This window comes from Bos grunniens, chromosome 24 (assembly GCF_055505025.1).
Source record: "Bos grunniens cultivar Pamir isolate PY7600 chromosome 24, Bosgru_T2T1.0, whole genome shotgun sequence".
Taxonomy (NCBI): Eukaryota; Metazoa; Chordata; class Mammalia; order Artiodactyla; family Bovidae; genus Bos; species Bos grunniens.
Window position 1 is genome coordinate 10353694 of NC_141188.1, and position 22585 is coordinate 10376278.

Here is a 22585-nt window from a genome sequence, read left to right on the forward strand (position 1 = left end):
TAGGTGTAATCACCAATATCTTGTTACAAAAGAGAAAGTGAGAGCTAACGGAGTTAACATGAATTTTCAGACTTTAACATCTAGTCTAACGGAGAAGGCGATGGCACCCCATTCCAGTACCTTTGCCTGGAAAATTCCATGCACGGAGGAGCCTGGTAGGCTGCAGTCCATGGGGTCAGGAAGAGTCGGACACGACTGAGCGACTTCACTTTCACTTTTCACTTTCATGCACTGGAGAAGGAAATGGCAACCCACTCCAGTGTTCTTGCCTGGAGAATCCCAGGGACGGGGGAGCCTGGTGGGCTGCCGTCTATGGGGTTGCACAGAGTCGGACACGACTGAAGCGACTTAGCAGCAGCAGCAGCAGCAAGCGGAGTCCAGATTGGAACTGAAACAGCAATTTCATGATCCTTGTTCTTAAGAATTATTTGTTTGTCCCCGGGGTTAGTTCACCCTCATGTCACTGGGGAGTTTGCTTCAGTGTTCATTCCCACACTCTGTCCATGGAGATTCTGATCCAGAAGGTTTTGACTCACAAACCGCCGTGTTTGGAGCTACAGTTTAACCACTACTGACAAGTGCTATAGACCTCTCTGAAATGATAAACTAGCCTACAATCCACTGAAGTTTGAAAATTCTGTGCAGTTACCCTGGCGTCAGCTGAATAATGCCCCTCAAGGCTGTCTATATTCTAATTCCTGAAGCCTGTAGATTTTAGCTTATATGCTTTTGAACTGTGGTGTTGGAGAAGACTCTTGAGAGTCCCTTGAACTGCAAGGAGATCCAACCAGTCCATTCTGAAGGAGATCAGCCCTGGGATTTCTTTGGAAGGAATGATGCTAAAGCTCAAACTCCAGTACTTTGGCCACCTCATGCGAAGAGTTGACTCATTGGAAAAGACTCTGATGCTGGGAGGGATTGGGGGCAGGAGGAGAAGGGGACGACAGAGGATGAGATGGCTGGATGGCATCACTGACTCGATGGACATGGGTCTGGGTGAACTCGGGGAGTTGGTGATGGACAGGGAGGCCTGGCGTGCTGCGATTCATGGGGTCGCAGAGTCAGACACGATTGAGTGACTGAACTGAACTGAACTTGCTCCTATGATTAAGTTAAATAGTCTTAAAATGGGGATTTTATCCTGTGTTTTCTGGCTAAGATCTAAACGTAATCACACCCTTGTCCTTATAAGATGGAGGAAGGAGATTTTTTAAAAAAATTTTTACTGGAGTATAGTTTTTCTCCAGGTATATGCCCAGGAGTGGGATTGCTGGATGAGATGGTAACTCTATTTTCAGTTTTTCAAGAAACCTCCATGCTGTTCTGCATAGTGGTTATACCGTTTATTAATACATTCCCATCAACAACGCAAGAGGACTCCCTGTTCTCCACACACTCCCCACCATTTTGTTTGTAGATTTTTTGATGGTGGTCATTCTGATGGGTGGGAGGTGATGCCTCATTGTAGTTTTGATTTTCATTTCTCTGGTAATTAGTTATATTGAGCATCTTTCCATGTGCTTTTTCATCTGTTCCTCTATGTAGATCTTCCACTCATTTTTTATTTTTTTTATATTGAGCTGCATGAACTATTTGTATATTTTAGTGATTAATCCCTTGTCAGTTACTTCATTTGCAAATATTTTCTCCCATTCTGAGGATTGTATTTTTGCTTTGTTTATGGTTTTCTTTGCTGTGCAAAAGCTTTTAAGTTTAATTAGATCTCATGTGTTTATTTTTGCTTTCATTTTCCTTATACTAGGCAGTGGATCAAAAACGATCTTGCTGTGATTTCTGTCAAAGAGTGTTCTGTCTATATTTTCCTTTAAGAATTTTTATACTTTCCAGCCATACAATTAGGTCTTTAATCCATTTTGAGTTTATTTTTTGTGTATGGTATTAAGGAGTGTTATAATTTCATTCTTTTACATGTAGCTGTCTGATTTTCTAAACATAGGGACCATACTCAAATTTGAAAACATTTTTGACATCTTAACATATAACAGGATACATTAAAGTTGTTGAAAAAATAATGAAATCTTCTAGACAAAAGGAACTTTAAGTGAAAATACAAACTTCAACTTACAATCATTTAACAAAATTTAATTATTGTGCCACAGCGTTTTTGTCTTTTTTTTCCTTTGTTTTAGTACAGTCTATACACAGATGCATAGTAACTATCCCCAGATCCTGTGGGAATAGTTCAGGGTATCTTTACAGATATAAACACTCATGTAAGCCCTTCTGGGGCTTCCCAGGTGACTCTAGTGTTAAAGAACCTGCCTGCCAATGCCGGAGATGTAAGAGACGCAGGTTTGATCCCTGGGTGGGAAGTTCCCCTGGAGAAGGAAATGGCAGCCCAGTCCAGTCTTCTTGCCTGGAAAATTCCACGGACAGAGGAGTGTGGCAGGCTACAGTGCCCAGGGTGGCAAAGAGTCGAACAGGACTAAAATGATTTAGCGCACATTCTAATTTTTTAAAAAGTTTCTCTGGAATTTTCCTACACTATTTCATATACTCAGTGGAAATTATACACATTTATTCTTTATTAGTATTCTCTACCAAAAGGAATTAGGGATCGTTGGTTGATGAGCAAATGCATGTCTCATGTCAGACAACAAAATGAAACAAAATAAAATAAACTTCTCTCTTGGAATATGAAGAAAAGTGTATGATTTCACAATGCTTCAAGATGGTGATAAAGAATTAAGAGTTCTGCCCAGTGAGAGGTTGTTAATACCCACATGGGGACAGCTTAAAGGATCAAAAAGAAAATATTAATTGCAGTTATTTGGAGCCAAGTGAGCCTGAAAATGCTGAAGTCTTATTTAAAATGATGTTTGCTAGTGCAAAGTCATAACCCTAATGAAGATGGCCAATTCCTCCTCAAAAGGGAGGAATGTTGAAACTCCATGGGATTGATTTGTTTAGCTGTTGTTTCTCCTTTTGAATAGTTCAGAAAACTCTTGTAGCAAAATAGTCACTCTGATTCATGCTTGAAATGTAGACTATGGGTAAGAAAGGAAATAAAAGATAGATTTCCTGAGTTAATACTGTTGTGGAGTTGCTGAGTCTTGTTCCTGTATGGAAAAGGGAGACTGTAAAGATTCGTCCTGTTTAGGATCGTCGTGTCCCAGGATGTCTGAACTGACTTGGTGATTCATCTCTGTCTGCATTGCGCTGGAGCTGCCCCACACTAATCACACAGCAATGAGACAATCATCGTTACTGTTCAGTCGCTAAGTCACGTCCGACTGTTTTGTGACCCCATGGCCTGTATGTAGCCCACCAGGCTTCTTGGTCCATGGGATTACCCAGACAAGAATACTGGAGTGGGCTGCCATTTCCTGCTCCAGGGGACCTTCCCACCACTAAGATCGAACCCATGTCTCCTGCATTGGCAGGCGGATTCTTTACCACTGAGCCACCAGGGAAGCCCGATAAGACAATTAACTAAATACTAACAAAGTAAGATATCCTGGTATTCTGACACAGCTGTTTTGAGGAAGGACTTTGGTTTCAGAATGATGAGTGACACAAAGTCATAGAAATCCTGCCTTGAGAAGAAGCTGGGTTAAACTTCCCCATTCCTACTGTGATTCTCCACATAGCCATGCAGTACCATCAGCAATTGGCTGCCTGTGGGGAACCTTACCCTCTAATGGGAAAAAGCTTTATATGGCTATCTTCATTATCCAAGTTTGTGGTATCTTTACTTAAATTGTCTTTACCTCTGTTTAACTGCCATCTTCCAGTCAATCATACCACTCTTGCCTCAACCATGTAAGTGGAGAGAAGTTCTCTTCCCTGGTGGCTCAGATGGCACAGTGTCTGCCAGCAATGCGGGAGACTTGGGATCGATCCCTGAATTGGAAAGATCCCCTGGAGAAGGAAATGGCAAGCCACTCCAATATTCTTGCCTGGGAAATCCCATGGACGGAGAACCTTGATAGGCTACAGTTCATGGGGTTGCAAAGAGTCAGACTGAGACATGACTGAGCGACTTCACTTTCTTTCACTTTCTCTCCAGAGAAGAGATTTTTTTCACAGGTGACTTTCAATCTGAGAAGAGAGAAGGAACTGGAACTTTATTAATAAATAGTTTCAACCACTTAAGAAGACACATTACTGTTTCAGAGGACAATAAATAACTAAAATCAATTTAATTTGAAATTGCTTTGGAACTATATTTTCCATTTTTTCCATCAGAGATACAATTCAATTAAAATATGTTGGTTATAAAGATGTGTGGCTCATAATTGCCCCTGTTTAAAGATGTAATATCTGGAGATATGTATTAATATTACAACTGGTAATGTGAGGTGAATGACAGGAGCCCTTGCATATTTCATACACATCGACCATACATTCATCATTTTAATACAACCCATGAGATCGTGTCACTACCATTCATCAATTCTAAGACACACATTTATTTTCACATTTTAATGTGAAATGTCTTTGCTGTCTGGATATACTTCACAATCATAATGTCTCATATTTTTGTTACCTCGATGGCAACTCTGATGTGGCTACTATTACCTGGGCATTCATGAGCATCAAAAATGCCAGAATAAAACTTCAGATTCAGTGTCAGAAGTTTGAGGGAAAACCTCAAAACAATAATGAAACACCACTTTAAGTCTCTGGGACCAAGTTGTGATGGATATTGGAAAGAAAAGATGATAATTCAGACATTTTAAGCAACTTTCCTGCAACAAGACTCAAAAGTAAATTGGCTGCCTCTAATATCTAAGCCAGGATAGGAATCTAGCACCAAAGACTGGCAGTTATTTTATGTACTATGTTAAGAAATACCAAATCATCAATCTTTTGCATGACCCAGAGAACTACACTGTGTGAGAGAAAATAGATGTACTCAATTGTTAATCAGAAAGCGATTCAGAACAGTCAGATGCTAAAAGTGGCCAAGGTTCACAAATACTTGGACTAATTTACCTACCTTATGTTTTTCATTTTATTCACATATAAAAATCACATGTGATAAAAGTTTATGTCTAGTCAGGTCCAAACAAGCTAGTTCAATACATATCAAATGATTCTAAATCATGTGTTAACTTGCAAGTTCTCTTTTCTTTTCTTTTAACTTGCAAGTATATCTTTTCCAGAATATAAACATTCATCACAATGCTTGTCCTTGTCTTAGAGACAAGAAAATTGAAACTTGTGATAGGCTCATTTTAAGCAGTCATACAGCTAGTAAGTAGTGGCACAAATTTTTTTCTCAGATTCATCAAACACCTGGCCATGACCTGTTACAGACATGTCTTGTCACCTCTGTAAGGAAAGGGTTACAAGTCTCTAAAAGAGGGAGAAAACATCTCCTAGAGGGTGAAATGTTCATGTTGTTCTTTTCACTAGAGTTTACAACTTAAATCAAAAGTCACATCCTTCATAAAGCGTTTCCTCTTTGCCATCATCAACCCTGAATATACATTGGAAAGGCTGATGCTGAAACTGAAGCTCCAATACTTTGGCCACCTTATGCAAAGAGACCCTGTTGCTGGGAAAGATCGAAGGCAAAAGGAGAAAAGGGCGACAGAAGATGAGATGGTTGGATGGCATCACCGACTCAATGGATATGAGTTTGAGCAAACTCTGGGAGATAGTGAAGGACAGGAAAGCCTGGCGTGCTGCAGTTCATGGGGTTGCAAAGATTCGGATATGACTTAGCGACTGAACAGCAACAAGAAGCAAGTATTTCAGCAACAGGCAGAAGACAGAAGCAGTTTCAGAATCACAGCAGTAAAAAGCCAACAAGGCTGAGCATAGAGTGCACAAAGCAGAAGATTCTGACCCAAACCAGGACATTGATGCTGCAACCAGCGCTGTAGAAACTGCAGGGATCCTGATGACGCCATCCTCATCAGGGGTAGACATGTGGGTCTGAATAAAATCATGTGTGTAAAAACTTCATCAGTGACTGCTGGATCCAAAGGTGTGCATGCCCCCGGAAACATGTTTGCTGTACATACGCCTGCCTCTGGAACAGTGTCGTCCCCTTGAGCAGTCTGCCAGTTGGTGTAAATAGAATGCAGATTTCTACTGCCACAGGCAAGCACTGTCATTCTGGATGCACATCTATATTTTGGGTCATTTTTACCCACTTCAACCACAGTGACTCCTTAAAGTTTTACAGCATAATTAATTGGAGTTTATAGTCAAAGGTAAATTGATTATGACTTTTGATCTAAGCTCAATTACCAGTTATAGATATCAAAAAATCTAAGTATGATACATAGGAATGTTAATCATTGATGGTCAGATCAGACCCACCTGCATTTGAATCTCTGGCATACAAACATGTATTTAGTTTCTGTGATGAACAGGTAAACAAAAGTCCTTCTTATAAGGGAGTTTGCTTAGCCGTTATTTTGAAGCAATCTAACTAAAATTTCTAAAGCCTATATATTCCATGTATGTTAGCTACTAGCATCACTGTTTTGTACTATTTAGTAAAACTCAGTAGTAACTTTACGTTTGCACAATAACAGGTAGTTTTTCCTTTAGTCATCGATTACATTTTCCATGTGTGGTTCACCTGCCAAAATTTAAAAAAGATTAAAAGTTAGCTGGACTCACAGTACATGATTCTGAGCCACCTCCCCCTCACAATCATGAATGAACATTACTGATTAAAGCAAATAGATACAAACTCTATTTTAAATTCGTTGCCAGTCCACCTGATTGAAGTACAGGCTGAATTGAACAGTAAGAACCATAGAAACAGTGATTAGTAATGATGAAGAGAGAAAGCTAAGATGTGACTTTATCAGCACTTTCAAGAATAATGATAAAGTATTGTATAGAGAATTTCAGTCCCCATTTCTTCTTAAAGAAAAAAAAAGAAAATCAACTAACTCTAGATTGCAGTGTGATGTATTATGACCTGCAGTTTGGGAAAGATGTGGTAAGAAGTCAGAAATGATAGCAGAATGGGTAAAATTTCAGAATGGGTAAAAATTTCTAATTCTACTCACTGGATGTTAGGATCTTTAAGACTAATTATAACATTTTATATTATTTTGTGTGATAAAGCATAGGGTTACAGGACTGATGGAGCTGCTGCACAGGTGAGATGTAAAGAAAAATATGTTCTCATGCAACTCCCTATGTTCCTTTGATCCTCAGTTAGTTGAGTTCAGTTGCTCCGTTGTGTCCGACTCTTTGCGACCCCATGAACTGCAGCACGCCAGGCCTCCCTGTCCATCAAAAACTCCTGGAGTTCACTCAAACTCATGTCCATTAGGTCAGTGATGCCGTCCAATCATCTCATCCTCTATCGTCTGCTTCTCCTCCTGCCTTCAATCCCTCCCAGCATCAGGGTCTTTTCCAATGAGTCAACTCTTCACATGAAGTGGCCAAAGTATTAGAGTTTCAGCTTCAACATCAGTCCTTCCAATGAACACCAGGGCTGATCTCCTTTAGGATGGACTGGCTGGATCTCCTTGCAGTCCAAGGGACTCTCAAGAGTCTTCTCCAACACCACAGTTCAAAAGCATCAATTCTTCGGCTCTTGGATTTCTTTATAGTCCAGCACTCACATCCATACATGACTACTGGAAAAACCATAGCTTTAACTAGACCGATCTTTGTTGGCAAAGTAATGTCTCTGCTTTTTAACATGCTGTTAGGTTGGTCATAAGTTTCCTTGCAAGTGGTAAGCGTCTTTTAATTTCATGGCTGCAGTCACCATCTGCAGTGATTTTGGAGCCCTCAAAAATAAAGTCAGCCACTGTTTCCCCATCTATTTGCCATGAAGTGATGAGACCGGATGCCATGATCTTAGTTTTCTGAATGTTGAGCTTTAAGCCAACTTTTTCACTCTCCTCTTTCACTTTCATCAAGAGGCTCTTTAGTTCTTCTTTGCTTTCTGCCATCAGGATGGTGTCATCTAGATATCTGAGGTTATTGATATTTCTCCCGGCAATCTTGATTCCAGCTTGTGCTTCCTCCAGCCCAGCGTTTCTCATGATGTACTCTGCATAGAAGTTAAATAAGCAGGGTGACAATATACAGCCTTGACATACTCATTTTCCTATTTGGAACTAGTCTGTTGTTTCATGTCCAGTTCTTTTTATTTATTTTATTTTATTTTTAAACTTTACAATATTGTATTAGCTTTGCCAAATATCGAAATGAATCCACCACAGGTATACCTGTGTTCCCCATCCTGTACCCTCCTCCCTCCTCCCTCCCCATACCCTCCCTCTGCGTCGTCCCAGTGCACCAGCCCCAAGCATCCAGTATCGTGCATCGAACCTGGACTGGCGACTCGTTTCATACATGATATCATACATGTTTCAATGCCATTCTCCCAAATCTCCCCACCCTCTCCCTCTCCCACAGAGTCCATAAGATTGATCTATACATCAGTGTCTCTTTTGCTGTCTCGTACACAGGGTTATTGTTACCATCTTTCTAAATTCCATATATATGCGTTAGTATACTGTATTGGTGTTTTTCTTTCTGGCTTACTTCACTCTGTATAATAGGTTCCAGTTTCATCCATCCCATTAGAACTGATTCAAATGTATTCTTTTTAATGGCAGAGTAATACTCCATTGTGTATATGTACCACAGCTTTCTTATCCATTCATCTGCTGATGGGCATCTAGGTTGCTTCCATGTCCTGGCTATTATAAACAGTGCTGCGATGAACACTGGGGTACACGTGTCTCTTTCCCTTCTGGTTTCCTCAGTGTGTATGCCCAGCAGTGGGATTGATGGATCATAAGGCAGTTCTATTTCCAGTTTTTTAAGGAATCTCCACACTGTTCTCCATAGTGGCTGTACTAGTTTGCATTCCCACCAACAGTGTAAAAGGGTTCCCTTTTCTCCACACCCTCTCCAGCATTTATTGCTTGTAGATTTTTGGACCACAGCCATTCTGACTGGCGTGAAATGGTACCTCATAGTGGTTTTGATTTGCATTTCTCTGATAATGAGTGATGTTGAGCATCTTTTCATGTGTTTGTTAGCCATCTGTATGTCTTCTTTGGAGAAATGTCTATTTAGTTCTTTGGCCCATTTTTTGATTGGGTCGTTTATTTTTCTGGAGTTGAGCTGTAGGAGTTGCTTGTATATTTTTGAGATTAGTTGTTTGTCAGTTGCTTCATTTGCTATTATTTTCTCCCATTCTGAAGGCTGCCTTTTCACCTTGCTAATAGTTTCCTTTATTGTACAGAAGCTTTTAAGTTTAATTAGGTCCCATTTGTTTATTTTTGCTTTTATTTCCAATATTCTGGAAGGGGGGTCATAGAGGATCCTGCTGTGATGTATGTCGGAGAGTGTTTTGCCTATGTTCTCCTCTAGGAGTTTTATAGTTTCTGGTCTTATGTTGAGATCTTTAATCCATTTTGAGTTTATTTTTGTGTATGGTGTTAGAAAGTGTTCTAGTTTCATTCTTTTACAAGTGGTTGGCCAGATTTCCCAGCACCACTTGTTAAAGAGATTGTCTTTAATCCATTGTATATTCTTGCCTCCTTTGTCAAAGATAAGGTGTCCATATGTGTGTGGATTTATCTCTGGGCTTTCTATTTTGTTCCATTGATCAATATTTCTGTCTTTGTGCCAGTACCATACTGTCTTGATGACTGTGGCTTTGTAGTAGAGCCTGAAGTCAGGTAGGTTGATTCCTCCAGTTCCATTCTTCTTTCTCAAGATCGCTTTGGCTATCGAGGTTTTTTGTATTTCCATACAAATTGTGAAATTATTTGTTCTAGCTCTGTGAAGAATACTGTTGGTAGCTTGATAGGGATTGCATTGAATCTATAAATTGCTTTGGGTAGTACATTCATTTTCACTATATTGATTCTTCCAATCCATGAACATGGTATATTTCTCCATCTATTAGTGTCCTCTTTGATTTCTTTCACCAGTGTTTTATAGTTCTCTATATATAGGTCTTTAGTTTCTTTAGGTAGACATATTCCTAAGTATTTTATTCTTTCCGTTGCAATGGTGAATGGAATTGTTTCCTTAATTTCTCTTTCAGTTTTCTCATTATTAGTGTATAGGAATGCAAGGGATTTCTGTGTGATAATTTTATATCCTGCAACTTTACTATAGTCATTGATTAGTTCTAGTAATTTTCTGGTGGAGTCTTTAGGGTTTTCTATGTAGAGGATCCTGTCATCTGCGAATAGTGAGAGTTTTACTTCTTCTTTTCCAATTTGGATTCCTTTTATTTCTTTTTCTGCTCTGATTGCTGTGGCCAAAACTTCCAAAACTATGTTGAATGGTAATGGTGAAAGTGGGCACCCTTGTCCTGTTCCCGACTTTAGAGGAAATGCTTTCAAGTTTTCACCATTGAGGATAATGTTTGCTGTGGGTTTGTCATATATAGCTTTTATTATGTTGAGGTATGTTCCTTCTATTCCTGCTTTCTGGAGAGTTTTTATCATAAATGGATGTTGAATTTTGTTGAAGGTTTTCTCTGCATCTATTGAGATAATCATATGGTTTTTATTTTTCAATTTGTTAATGTGGTGTATTACATTGATTTGCAGATATTGAAGAATCCTTGCATCCCTGGGATAAAGCCCACTTGGTCATGGTGTATGATCTTTTTAATGTGTTGTTGGATTCTGATTCCTAGAATTTTGTTAAGGATTTTTGCATCTATGTTCATCAGTGATATTGGCCTGTAGTTTTCTTTTTTTGTGGGATCTTTGTCAGGTTTTGGTATTAGGGTGATGGTGGCCTCATAGAATGAGTTTGGAAGTTTACCTTCCTCTGTAATATTCTGGAAGAGTTTGAGCAGGATAGGTGTTAGCTCTTCTCTAAATTTTTGGTAGAATTCAGCTGTGAAGCCATCTGGACCTGGGCTTTTGCTTGCTGGAAGATTTTTGATGACAGTTTCAATTTCCGTGCTTGTTATGGGTCTGTTAAGATTTTCTATTTCTTCCTGGTCCAGTTTTGGAAAGTTGTACTTTTCTAAGAATTTGTCCATTTCTTCCACATTGTCCATTTTATTGGCATATAATTGCTGATAGTAGTCTCTTATGATCCTTTGTATTTCTGTGTTGTCTGTTGTGATCACTCCAGTTTCATTTCTAATTTTATTGATTTGCTTTTCTCCCTTTGTTTCTTGATGAGTCTGGCTAATGGTTTGTCAATTTTATTTATCCTTTCAAAGAACCAGCTTTTGGCTTTGTTGATTTTTGCTATGGTCTCTTTTGTTTCTTTTGCATTTATTTCTGCCCTAATTTTTAAGATTTCTTTCCTTCTACTAACCCTGGGGTTCTTCATTTCTTCCTTTTCTAGTTGCTTTAGGTGTAGGGTTAGGTTATTTATTTGACTTTTTTCTTGTTTCTTGAGGTATGCCTGTATTGCTATGAACTTTCCCCTTAGGAGTGCTTTTACAGTGTCCCACAGGTTTTGGGTTGTTGTGTTTTCATTTTCATTAGTTTCTATGCAAATTTTGATTTCTTTTTTGATTTCTTCTGTGATTTGTTGGTTATTCAGCAGCGTGTTGTTCAGCCTCCATATGTTGGAATTTTTAATAGTTTTTCTCCTGTAATTGAGATCTAATCTTACTGCATTGTGGTCAGAAAAGATGCTTGGAATGATTTCTATTTTTTTTTGAATTTACCAAGGCTAGATTTATGGCCCAGGATGTGATCTATCCTGGAAAAAGTTCCATGTACACTTGAGAAAAAGGTGAAATTCATTGTTTTGGGATGAAATGTCCTATAGATATCAGTTAGGTCTAACTGGTCTATTGTATCATTTAACATTTGTGTTTCCTTATTGATTTTCTGTTTAGTTGATCTATCCATAGGTGTGAGTGGGGTATTAAAGTCTCCCACTATTATTGTGTTATTATTAATTTCTCCTTTCATACTTGTTAGCATTTGTCTTACATGTTGCAGTGCTCCCGTGTTGGGTGCATATATATTTATAATTGTTATATCTTCTTCTTGGATTGATCCTTTGATCATTATGTAGTGACCATCTTTGTCTCTTTTCACAGCCTTTGTTTTAAAGTCTATTTTATCTGATATGAGTATTGCTACTCCTGCTTTCTTTTGGTCCCTATTTGCATGGAAAATCTTTTTCCAGCCCTTCACTTTCAGTCTGTATGTGTCCCCTGTTTTGAGGTAGGTCTCTTGTAGACAACATATGTAGGGGTCTCGTTTTTGTATCCATTCAGCCAGTCTTTGTCTTTTGGTTGGGGCATTCAACCCATTTACGTTTAAGGTAATTACTGATAAGTATGATCCCATTGCCATTTACTTTATTGTTTTGGGTTCGAGTTTATACACTGTTTTTGTGTTTCCTGTCTAGAGAATATCTTTTAGTATTTGTTGGAGAGCTGGTTTGGTGGTGCTGAATTCTCTCAGCTTTTGCTTGTCTGAGTGGCTTTTGATTTCTCCTTCATATTTGAATGAGATCCTTGCTGGGTACAATAATCTGGGCTGTAGGTTATTTTCTTTCATCACTTTAAGTATGTCTTGCCATTCCCTCCTGGTTGGAGAGTTTCTATTGAAAGATCAGCTGTTATCCTTATGGGAATTCCCTTGTGTGTTATTTGTTGTTTTTCCCTTGCTGCTTTTAATATTTGTTCTTTGTGTTTGATCTTTGTTAATTTGATTAATATGTGTCTTGGGGTGTTTCGCCTTGGGTTTATCCTGTTTGGGACTCTCTGGGTTTCTTGGACTTGGGTGATTATTTCCTTCCCCATTTTAGGGAAGTTTTCAACTATTATCTCTTCAAGTACTTTCTCATGGTCTTTCTTTTTGTCTTCTTCTTCTGGGACCCCTATGATTCGAATGTTGTAGCGTTTAATATTGTCATGGAGGTCTCTGAGATTGTCCTCATTTCTTTTAATTCGTTTTTCTTTTTTCCTCTCTGATTCATTTATTTCTACCATTCTATCTTCTAATTCACTAATCCTATCTTCTGCCTCTGTTATTCTATTTGTTGCCTCCAGAGTGTTTTTAATTTCATTTATTGCATCATTCATTATATATTGACTCTCTTTTATTTCTTCTAGTATGAAGAAGTATCCTTGTTAAACCTTTCTTGCATCTTCTCAATCTTTGTCTCCAGGCTATTTATCTGTAATTCCATTTTGATTTCAAGATTTTGGATCAATTTCACTATCATTATTTGGAATTCTGTATCAGGTAGATTCCCTACCTCTTCCTCTTTTATTTGGTTTGGTGGGCATTTATCCTGTTCCTTTATCTGCTGGGTATTCCTCTGTCTCTTCATCTTGTTTAAATTGCTGAGTTTTGTGTGTCCTTTCTGTATTCTGGCGGTTTGTAGAGTTCTCTTTATTGTGGCATTTCCTCGCTGTGTGTGGGTTTGTACAGGTGGCTTGTCAAGGTTTCTTGGTTAGGGAAGCTTGTGTTGATGTTCTGGTGGGTGGAGCTGTATTTCTTCTCTCTCCTTTTGAAGACTTGGGTTGCTTTTCTGGGTGCCTGATGTCCTCTGCCGGCATTCAGAAGTTGTTTTGTGGAATTTACTCAGCATTTAAATATTCTTTTGATGAATTTGTGGGGGAGAAAGTGTTCTCCCTGTCCTACTCCTCCACCATCTTAGCTCCTCGCCCCATGTCCAGTTCTAACTGTTGCTTCCTGACCTGCATACAGATTTCTCAATAGGCAGGTCAGTTGGTCTGGTATTCCCATCTCTTTCAGAATTTTCCACAGTTTATTGTGATCCACACAGTCAAAGGCTTTGGCATAGTCAATAAAGCAGAAATAGATGTTTTTCTGGAACTCTTGCTTTTTCCATGATCCAGCAGATGTTGGCAATTTGGTCTCTAGTTCCTCTGCATTTTCTAAAACCAGCTTGAACATCTGGAAGTTCACAGTTCACATATTGCTGAAGCCTGGCTTGGAGAATTTTGAGCATTACTTTACTAATGTGTGAGATGAGTTCAATTGTGCGGTAGTTTGAGCATTCTTTGGCATTGCCTTTCTTTGGTATTTAAAAGAAAACTGACCTTTTCCAGTCCTGTGGCCACTGCTGAGTTTTCCAAATTTGCTGGCATATTGAGTGCAGCACTTTCACAGTATCATCTTTTAGGATTTGAAATAGCTCAACTGGAATTCCATCACCTCTACTAGCTTTGCTCATAGTGATGTTTCTTAACGCCCACTTGACTTCACATTCCAGGATGTCTGGCTCTAGGTGAGTGATCACACCATCATGATTATCTGAGTCATGAAGATCTTTTTTGTACAGTTCTGTGTATTCTTTCCACCTCTTGTTAATATCTTCTGCTTCTGTTAGGTCCATACCATTTCTGTCCTTTATTGAGCCCATCTTTGCATGAAATCTTCCCTTGGTATCTTTAATTTTCTTGAAGAGATCTCTAGTCTTTCCCATTCTGATGTTTTCCTCTATTTCTTTGCACTGATCACTGAGGAAGGCTTTCTTATCTCTCCTTGCTATTCTTTGGAACTCTGCATTGAAGTGGGTATATCTTTCCTTTTCTCCTTTGCTTTTTGATTCTATTCTTTTCACAGCTATTTGTAAGGCCTCCTCAGACAGCCATTTTGATTTTTGCATTTCTTTTTCTTGGGGATGGTCTTGATCCCTGTCTCCTGTACAATGTCACAAACCTCCGTCCACAGTTCATCAGGCACTCTGTCTATCAGATCTAGTCCCTTAAATCTATTTCTCACTTCTACTGTATAATCATAAGGGATTTGATTTAGGTCATACCTGAATGGTCTAGTGGTTTTCCCCACTTTTTTCAATTTAAGTCTGAATTTGGCAATAAGGAGTTCATGATCTGAGCCACAGTCAGTTCCTGGTCTTTTTTTGCTGACTGTGTAGAGCTTTTCCATCTTTGGCTGCAAAGAAGATAATCAATCTGATTTTGGTATTGACCATCTGGTGATGTCTTTGTGTAGAGTCTTCTCTTGTCTTGTTGTTGCTATGACCAGTGCGTTCTCTTGGCAAAACTCTATTAGCCTTTGTCCTGCTTCATTCTGTACTCCAAGGCCAAATTTGCCTGTTACTCCAGGTGTTTCTTGGCTTCCTACTTTTGCATTCCATTTCCTTATAATGCAAAGGACATCTATTTTGGGTCTTAATTCTGAAAGGTCTTGTAGTCTTCATAGAAACATTCAACTTCAGCTTCTTCAGTGTTACTGGTTGGAGCACAGACTTGGATTGCTGTGATCTTGAGTGGTTTGACTTGGAAATGAACAGAGATCATTCTGTCATTTTTGAGATTGCATCCAAGTACTGCATTTTGGACTCTTTTGTTGATTATGATGGCTACTCCATTTCTTCTAGTATTCTTGCCCACATTAGTAGATATAATGGTCATCTAAGCTAAATTCATCCATTCCAATCCATTTTAGTTTGCTTATTCCTAGAATGTCGATGTTCACTCTTTCCATCTCCTGGTTGAGCACTTCCAATCTCCTTTGATTCATGGACCTAACATTCCAGGTTCCTATGCAATATTGCTCTTTAACATCATTGGACTTTACTTCTATCACCAGTCACATCCACAGCTGGGTGTTGTTTTGCTTTGGGTTCATCCCTTCATTCTTTCTGGAGTTATTTCTCCACTGATCTCCAGTAGCATATTGGGCACCTACTGACCTGGGGAGTTCATCTTTCACTGTCCTCTCTTTTTGCCTTTTCATACTGTTCATGGGGTTCTCAAGGCAAGAATATTGAAGTGGTTTGCCATTCTCTTCTCCAGTGGACCACATTCTGTCAGAACTCTCCACCATTACCCACCCATCTTGGGTAGCCCCACAGGGCATGGCTTAGTTTCATTGCATTAGACAAGGCTGTGGTCCACTGGATAAGAGAATGGCAGGAATTGTCAAAGGAAAGCCTGTAGCTGACACTGGGTATAGAGGAAGGAAATGGGTCAGAGGGTCAAGAAATATTTCCCCCAAATTGATGATTTTTGAAAAAAATTTAAAAGAAAAATAATAATTGCTTAGATGATGAGATAGTCATGAGCACTCCATGAAGCATGATGAGTAGGTGTGAAGGCACAGAGGCATGAAGACCGAGGTGACTTTGGGAACTTGAAATCAGTCTGGGTGTAGAGCATTAGGGATGGGCTGGTAGGAGGTGACTCAGAGATGGATTTGTGGACTTGGGCTAGAGCCATATCATGAAGAACTTGTCATGGAATACAATAGAATGGGGCTTGGTTGTGTAAAAGCAAGCAAGTTCTAAAATGTTTCAGGGGAAGGATTGGTGTCACTGGATTTGGAACCATTCTAAAGGTGGTGAGTGTGTTGGATTAAATGTAGCACCACCAGCCACAAGGAAATGCATTAGAAATCAAAGGTCCAGGTGTGGAGGTGTACAGCAGTCCTGATGGAGATGAAGAGAAATGGATGCTGTACTAAAGTATGTATGAGGTAAAAGAAAGACCAGACATAATAATAGATGAGATATGAGGCATTAAAGAGAGATAGGCTTCTCGGATGACTCAGGTTTCTGGCCTTCATGGTTGAGTTCTGCGTTTCACCAACATGAAATTTAAAATGGGCTTTATTGAGAAGATAATCAGGACTTTAGGAAGAACAGTAAAAAGACCTCCTTTTTCCTACTTTTCAGGTTCTTGAATGTTAACAAGAATTCTTTCAAGTGATTTCTTATTCTACTCTCCATAAGCCTATTTGTGGTAACTTTAAAAATATGAACACAAAAGTTTGATATAACTTTTAATTGCCTTGTTTCATTTTATTTTCTATTTATTCCCTGAATATATATTAAGATTTTCTTCCTTTCTGCAAAAGGAAAGGTCATATTAAATACCATTTTCAGCTCAACACTTGTCATATTACTTAGACTCTCACAAAAATTCCTTTAAAAAATTCTTAACAAGGAACCAAATTATCTCAATGAAGAAGGTCAGCCCAGGATCAACTTAGACAAATTTGGAAACTTAACCAACTCTTTCTGACACTAAGTTATTTTAGATTAGAACATAAAAGACTTTAATGGCTATCCTTTGAAATTGTTAGATAGCAATTTTTAGCTTCACGTTTATCAGTAGAGTAGGTTTGACTATGCCATATGTAAATGCTGATCAGTCTGTACTGCATGATGAAAGTTGAAGTTGTCATGTTGCGAGTGTCCTGTTTTATAATTAATGACCGGAAAGTTGTAGTATAGTGATTGTGTGTGTGTGTGTGCATGCATGCTCAGTCATGGCTGACTCTTTGGAACCCTGTGGACTGTAGCCCACCAGGCTCCTCTGTCCATGGAATTTTCAGACAAGAATACTGGAGTGGGTTGCTATTTATTCCTCCAAGGCTTCTTCCTGACCCAGGGATCAAACCCAAGTCTCCTGCTTGGCAGGTGGATTCTTTACCACTGAGCCACCAAGGAAGCCTATAGAGATTATGCCTGTGTGCATGCTCAGTTGTGTCTGATTCTTTGCGACCCCATTAAGTGTAGCCCACCAGGCTCCTCTGTCCATGGAATTTTCCAAGAAAGAATGGGGGAGTGGGTTGCCATTTCCTTCTCCATGGGATCTTCCCAACCCAGGGATCGAACCCAGGTCTCCTGTGTCTCTTGCATTGGCAGGCAGATTTTTACTACTGCCAAACCTGGGGACCCCATAGTGATTAATACTGGCCATATGAACTCTACAGGAGTGACCTCAAGGGTATTTGGTAAGTTTTGAGTGCTTTCCCCCTGTGTTGTTACATCAAACTTGTACCCCTAGACTAAGAGTCAGCAAACTTTTCCTGTGAAGTGTCAGATAGTACATATTTTCAGTTTTGTAGTCCAACTACTCAATACTGCCATTGTAGCACAAGAGCATATACACTATGTGCACAAGTGAGGGAGTCTGTGTGCTAATAAAACTTTATTTACATCAATTGGTAGTGGCCAGGATTTGACAAAAAATATACTTTTTTGGACTTCCCTTGTGGCTCAGCTGGTAGAGAATCCGCATGCAATGCAGGAGACTTGGGTTCAATCCCTGGGTTGGAAAGATCTCCTGGAGAAGGGAAAGGTTACCCACTCCAGTATTCTGGCCTCCATGGGGTCTCAAAGAGTCAGATGTGACTGAGCGACTTTCACTTTCTTTTCATACGTTTTTAGGATTATGGCATGATGCCTAAACTTAAAATGGAGAATAATGAAGTATCTTATCATATAATCTCATTAGAAAATTTAAACTAATCATGTAGAACTTATTTTCGCTTCATTCTAATAATTAGTATAAACTCCCTTATCTAATTTTTGAGAACAATAGAAAGTAAACTTACTATATTAGTTAGGATGGTTATGTTAGTTATATAATGGTTGTTAGTTATAATTATAACTAATTATATTATATTTTCTTCTTTTCCTCCTTTTCTTCATAATATATCTAATATGTTAGATATATTATATTATAATAATATAACCAATAACTAATAATTATTAGTTATAATAATACTTAGGTATTAGTTATAATTTTTAAATCCTAATGGCTTAGCACAGTAAGTATGTGTTTCTCATTCTAGATCCAGTTTATATGGGTCACAGTCCACCCCCATCTTGTACTTTGATCATCAGAAGCACAAGCTTCCACTATTGTTTCAGCAGGAGTCCTGAGGGCTAAGTAGTTTCACAGGATTCTTTTTATGGGCCTGGCCTTTGTATTTCTTTGGTCTGCAAGACAATGACTTATTAACTCAGTCACATGACCTCAACTTGTGTTCATAAGGCTGAAAAGTTTTCTTTTGGCTTTGTATTTGTAAGCACATGACACTTTTTTCCTGCTACCATTATTTTTATTTTACAACATGTAATGAAAAGCTAGCATTTTTCACTATTACTCTGACCTTCTAGACACAGTTTAATTACATGTTTAAGAGGGTTTTATGTGCCAGTTTTCCAGAAATAATGAATAAATGTGCCCTCATTTTGCTTTAATTAAAAATGAAACAAAACACAAGAACAAAATCTCTAAATTGTGCTTGTTCTGCAAGATTTCATAAACACTAAGTTTTAACTAAGAGTGTCAATGTAACATGCTGGTAAAATTTAACCAAGTTAATTAATATTATTTTAGGCTACTTCAGAAAGATATCATTGGAATATACTACTTTTAAGCCAATATATAGTTTCCTTTTAGAGACAGCTGTATCAGAATCCTTCACTAAAATGTGAACACTGACTCAGCATAAACAGTACTTGCTATCAATTGCACTGCCAGCTACACAGGAAACCTTTCTTTGACCAGTTCCCAGGAAATTAATGAACAGATTTGATTCTGCTTAGCTTGGAGAACTGTTAAAAATCTCACTCCAAGGTAATGTGAAGGAAGACATAACCTTTCTATTTCTATTCTTTAAGAATAATTAAAAGACTTAATTAAAAAATCACTGTACCATTTAAAGTTCTTTTTCACTCCAAACTATAACAGTAATGATTTATCAGATAAAGCAAACTATTTATACCCTAGGCTATAATAATCTTCTCTTTGTATTCAGACTTTGAGAAACGAATTGTTTATAGTGGTAAGTGATTTTTCTTACTTCTGTCTTAATTTGCATGTGTGTGTGCATGCTCAGTCATGTCCAGCTCTTTGTGACCCCATGGACTGTAGCCCGTCCGGCTCCTCTGTCCATGGGATTTTTCCTGGCAAGAATATTGGAATGGGTTGCCATTTCCTCCTCAAGGATATCTTCCTGACTGATGGATCAAACCTGTGTCTCCTGTGTCACCTGCATTGCAGGTGGATTCTTTACCACTAGCCACCAGAGATTTCTAATTTAAAGCAATGAGACTGTTCTTTCTTATCCCCATAGAAAGATTGCAGAGAACTGTAAATTCTAATACTATACACACACACACACACACACACATATGAAAAAAAGTGTTAGTTGCTCATTAGTGGCCGACTCTCTGTGACCCCATGGATTGCAGCCTGCCAGGCTCCTCCATCCATGGGATTTTCTGGACAAGAATACTGGAGTAGAGTGGGTTGCCATTTCCTTCTCCAGGGGATCTTCCTGATCCAGGGATAGAACTTGGATATCCTGCATTGCAGGCAGACTCCTTACCATCTGAGCTACCAGGGAAAGTAAGTTATGCACATGCACACACACACACACACACACACACACACACGTGTGTGTGTGTATATATATATATATATATATATATATATATATAACAAAACAGGAATAATTAATTTCTAAGAATTAAAAAAATATTGGTTATTTTTAAATTACTTGTATTGTTAAATAAATATAGATGAGGGTTAATTTGACCAGGAAGAAAAGTATCAAATGATGTGGACAAATTGTAAAATTGTTACCAATTTTTGAAAAATGATTGCAAAAATGATAAGTGATTAAGAATGTAAGACAAGAAGGGACAGTTAGGCAGTTTAGGATGAACATGTATGCACTGCTGTATCTAAAATGCATAAGAAGCAAGGTCCTCCTGTGCAGCGTATGGAACTCTGCTCAGCGTTATGTGGCAGCCTGGATGGGAGAGGAGTTTTGGGGAGAATTGATGACTGAGAAATCCCATGGACAGTCCATGGGTTCACAGAGTTGGACACGACTGAGCGACTAACACACTTTATGTATGGCTGAGTCCCTTTGCTGTGCACTTGAAACTATCACAGCATTGTTAATAAACACAAAATAAAAAGTTAAAGAAGCATGTAAGACAACGGTCCCTAATACAGTCATCAAGACACAAGCTGTGTCTAATCTGTTGTTAGAATGTAGGGCATTTGAAAGACATAAATGAAGATAAAACTGGAAAAACAGTAGTTTGGAAACTTATTGATAATAATCATGCTACTTGAATCCTTTCCTAATAAGCAACTACACTTATGCAATCCCAAAGTTTCAATTAAAGATCAATTTTCCAGAAATGAGCTAGAATATATTAGACATTTCTGTTTTTTATTTTGGCATAGTGATTTTTGCAGCATAATTTAGTTACTATGACAACACTGGGCATTTATTTTTAAGATTATTTACAAATTGAGCGTCAGAAGTCTTTGTGGTTGATTCATATCAATGCTTAGACTATTATATAAAGACACCAGAAGGGGAAAGGCATGTCCAAAGGTGTCAAAACAAAGGTGGTATCACACATAAGTAAACCACATGGGATCCACTAACATCAGAACCCCACAGTAGTAAGTGCCCCAGCACTCCATTCTCAGCATGCTGGTATCAGTTAGATGAAGAACTGACAGACATTTTTCAGCAATTTACCATATAGATCAGATGAGATCAGTCGCTCAGTCGTGTCCGACTCTTTGCGACCCCATGAATTGCAGCACGCCAGGCCTCCCTGTCCATCACCAACTCCCGGAGTTCACTCAGACTCACGGCCATCGAGTCAGTGATGCCATCCAGCCATCTCATCCTCTGTCGTCCCCTTCTCCTCCTGCCCCCAATCCCTCCCAGCATCAGAGTCTTTTCCAATGAGTCAACTCTTCGCATGAGGTGGCCAAAGTATTGGAGTTTCAGCTTTAGCATCATTCCTTCCAAAGAAATCCCAGGGCCGATCTCCTTCAGAATGGACTGGTTGGATCTCCTTGCAGTCCAAGGGACTCTCAAGAGTCTTCTCCAACACCACAGTTCAAAAGCATCAATTCTTCGGCGCTCAGCCTTCTTAACAGTCCAACTCTCACATCCATACATGACCACAGGAAAAACCATAGCCTTGACTAGATGAACCTTTTTTGGCAAAGTAATGTCTCTGCTTTTGAATATGCTATCTAGGTTGGTCATAACTTCCTTCCAAGGAGTAAGCGTCTTTTAATTTCATGGCTGCAATCACCATCTGTAGTGATTTTGGAGCCCAGAAAAATAAAGTCTGACACTGTTTCCACTGTTTCCCCATCTATTTCCCATGAAGTGGTGGGACTGGATGCCATGATCTTCGTTTTCTGAATGTTGAACTTTAAGCCAATTTTTTCACTCTCCACTTTCACTTTCATCAAGAGGCTTTTTAGTTCCTCTTCACTTTCTGCCATAAGGGTGGTGTCATCTGCATATCTGAGGTTATTGATATTTCTCCCGGCAATCTTGATTCCAGCTTGTGTTTCTTCCAGCCCAGTGTTTCTCATGATGTACTCTGCATATAAGTTAAATAAACAGGGTGACAATATACAGCCTTGATGAACTCCTTTTCCTATTTGGAACCAGTCTGTTGTTCCATGTCCAGTTCTAACTGTTGCTTCCTGATCTGCATACAAATTTCTCAAGAGGCAGATCAGGTGGTCTGGTATTCCCATCTCTTTCAGAATTTTCCACAGTTTATTGTGATCCACACAGTCAAAGGCTTTGGCATAGTCAATAAAGCAGAAATAGATGTTTTTCTGGAACTCTCTTGCTTTTTCCATGATCCAGCGGATGTTGGCAATTTGATCTCTGGTTCCTCGGCTTTTTTTAAAACCAGCTTGAACATCAGGAAGTTCACGGTTCACATATTGCTGAAGCCTGGCTTGGAGAATTTTGAGCATTACTTTACTAGAGTGTGAGATGAGTGCAATTGTGCAGTAGTTTGAGCATTCTTTGGCATTGCCTTTCTTTGGGATTGGAATGAAAACTGACCTTTTCCAGTCCTGTGGCCACTGCTGAGTTTT